Raw genomic sequence first — 3276 nt, forward strand, 5'->3', positions numbered from 1 at the left:
TTCTGTACAATTGTTGTGGACGAATATTAGGATTGCTTTGTGATCGGTAAGGTAGATCGATTTTTCCTTTGTGTCTATGCATGCCGAGGTGTTATAGCACGACATTAGAGAAAGCTTAAATGATTCAAGGGTTTATTAGGTGATGATGATGAAATTCTAGGCGATAAGTGTGCAGTTCTACAATATTACCTACTACACTCATCCGACCGCAACTCAGTGTTCTCCGCTCAACGTTTTTCATAAAATATGGATGTTAGACCAGACAACGTCGCAGCTTTCCACTAATAATAATGCGTGGTCCACTAACACATAGGCACTGCGAAATTTTACTATTGGTCTTTCACTTCAACATATCCATCTTTGTACCAGCGAGGATACTTTCAGAAGCAGCAGAAACTTCTACGGCCTGTTTCTTGCAAATTTTAAATAAATTTCATGTTTAGCATTCTACCAAGTAATTTTTTAAAGTTGCACAAGTATTCGTGCTGGGTCTACACACTGTCTGCAGAGTCTCACCTCCACACTCCTGCTCTGCTGCTAGTGATAATACTTTGTAACTGCATTTACGAACATGGGGATGTATTCACAAACTGGCTTTTACGACAGAACAGCTTGCAAGAGCAAATACCAGCCAGTATTGATGCTCGGTATGACATAGCGAAGACTGCCGGCCAATGCGAAGCAGCTCTAAAGAACCAGCGCTGTGAATTCCGTCCCTGAACTCCAGTGGGGTCCTAAGTTAGTTGTCACCAAAACTTGTGGGCGCTCGCCAGATTACGCTCGCCAGATTTTCCAAGCTTCATTTAAATTTGTTGATTTTTGGCTTCTTGAATTTCAACAGATTAACTTCAAAGAGAAATGACCATTGCCTATTCATTTTCTCGGTTTAGCAACGTTTCAACCCTTCACGTACAATTTCTTGTAGAGCCACATTTTCACACACTGAAGACGACAGAAAACAAGAAAAGACGCTCTAAATCACGATGGCAGGTTAATAGCTTATTCTCTAAATGCCTAACGACTTGAATAATGCAGCTGGAAGAAACAACCACGAAGACAGCGCACACACAAATATATACACATAGACGCGCAAAAATTTTGTATTTTTCTAACTTGCGTTGGATGCACGAATAGGCATCTTTGGAATGAGCTACGAGCGCTAAAGTTATTGTTGACAAATTGGAAGCAATAAAACGTAGGCTTTCTGGCTAATTACTATGGTTACATTATTAGTGTTACAAATTTAATGCGTTCTGCGCCATGGGACACCCTTAAATTTCGATGCAGCTTTTCTAGGTGTTCATTCTTATAGCAGATTAAGTCTGGGGAGTTGTCGACTGATTACCATCGGTACCTTCAGTCCCTCTTGTACATATCAACAAGAGACAACAGCAAGAAAACCCGAGAACATTCATGCCGTAGAGTTACACTTCAGTTATCATTTTTTACACAGAAAATTACAAAGTGGAACGCCCACCTGATACGGTTGTGTCCACACCTCGTGAAATGTTTACGGCTGCGCTCTGGCACTACTTGCGTGCAGCTGATCATTGTTTGTAACTCTGTACATCGATTGTGTCTATGGCGTGGTAATCACGTTAGGCATTGTATCTATATTTTCTTACCTGTCCATGCATCGTTCATGCGTCGTTTCTTTTACGTTATAGTGTGACTTTTATTTGCTCAGCACATTTATACATTTGTCCAGTCTACCCCCCCCCCCCCCCCTGCTACAATGCCACCGGGCGAATGCAGGTACTCAAGTAAATAAATAAGCACAAGAAAGAAAGACATGCATTTATATGCACGTGAATGAGCATGCGGCTGCTGCGCATGCTGCTCTATGACGGATCACAAACAGAGATACATTGACGTCTTTTACCCGGCCAGATTGATCAATCATGAAATGATAAGAAGGGAGTATGGCTATAGAGCAGCGAAAATAACACCCACGTGCGTGAATGGTGCTCTATATACAGCGAGACCCGTTCTACATAATGTAGCAGCAACATCAATTCTTTACGTTGTCTTCAGCGTTATTGTGCCTATGATAACACTGTACGATACATCACTATTGAGGATGGGATAAGTATGCGGCTGTTCTTTCTGCTTCTTCACGCACTCGGTAATTCACTCGACAGGGCAAGGCCAAAAAGCAGTTGGAAGATAGCATGATTCTCTCGGCAGACTTCCCACACATGCCGCATGGCTGGATGCAATTCCTGTCTTTTCATTAAGAAGTGGCTGAAATATGGCTGCAGGGTATTGCACCACGTAGGCCAACCCCGTGTATTTATAGCAGGCTCGTTGCTCTACATAACTATGGGTGCTCTTCGTTACCCACTCCTTCCTTTTGCATGCTTAGCCCACCTGCGCCCTTGTGAAGTGGGGCAATAGTGGCACGTATCCCGTATCGATCCGGCTCTCGTCGATCATTTCTCATTGGGCCACCCTGCTTAGGCAGCCACGGGAGCAAGCACACGTGCATCAAATAACAAACATTCTCATTGCTCGCGTCAGGCGCACATAATCCTTGCTGTTTTTCTTGCACTCTCTACAGGTGACATGACTCGCGTCTACGGAGGAGGTCGAAATATTTAATTTTCATGCGTGTCTGTTTCCCTTCTATCGCTTTGCAAAGTAATGCTTTTTTTTATGTTTTGCCCTTTAACAGCGAAGTTGTATAGGACTAGTTGCCTTCGAATCGATGTCCCTAGGATATAAAACTATGGGCCGATCCCGAAGATTGTTCAATACCTGGCTGACCCACGGCGGAGGTCAAGCAGATTTCAAGCAGTGCGCCAACTTGCAAAAGTAAGTTTATTATCTTGGTTCCGAGTACAACCCGTATCAGATATTACGCTGATAAAAACAGATACTAGACTTTGACCCATGTCGGCCATGTCTACGTTTGCAGGTTCGCCCTCTCTCTGCCGGCGTTCCAAGAGCTTGCGTATCTCCTTTCCTTCCGCTCTCCCGTGGTGGCAGTCCCATCGAAACGTCACGGATGGCTAGTTTCCTACGGTTCCTCGGGGCGGCGGTCCCGTCATCCACCACCACTGTATATATAACTATAACCAAATGTATATATAAATATAAGCAAAGGAAATAATTTTACCCGTACAAAAATGGCTTGATTCACCATTGATGTATTGTTGGGTAATTTTTGAATGAACCGACTTTCAAAAAATTTCAGAAGTAGTGGAGTTCACTCAATAGTTGCCCAATGATATTACCATTGACAGTTTCTCAATAAATAATTTATTGACTAATTTG

At 43.1% G+C, this 3276-nt stretch overlaps 1 pseudogene; it reads right to left on the reverse strand.

Annotated features, from left to right (window-relative positions):
• Positions 1–2723: 2723 nt before the first annotated feature.
• Positions 2724–2903, reverse strand: LOC126516968 (U2 spliceosomal RNA; annotated as a pseudogene).
• Positions 2904–3276: the final 373 nt, after the last annotated feature.

The sequence above is a fragment of the Dermacentor andersoni genome, chromosome 1 (assembly GCF_023375885.2).
Source record: "Dermacentor andersoni chromosome 1, qqDerAnde1_hic_scaffold, whole genome shotgun sequence".
In the NCBI taxonomy this organism is placed as follows: Eukaryota; Metazoa; Arthropoda; class Arachnida; order Ixodida; family Ixodidae; genus Dermacentor; species Dermacentor andersoni.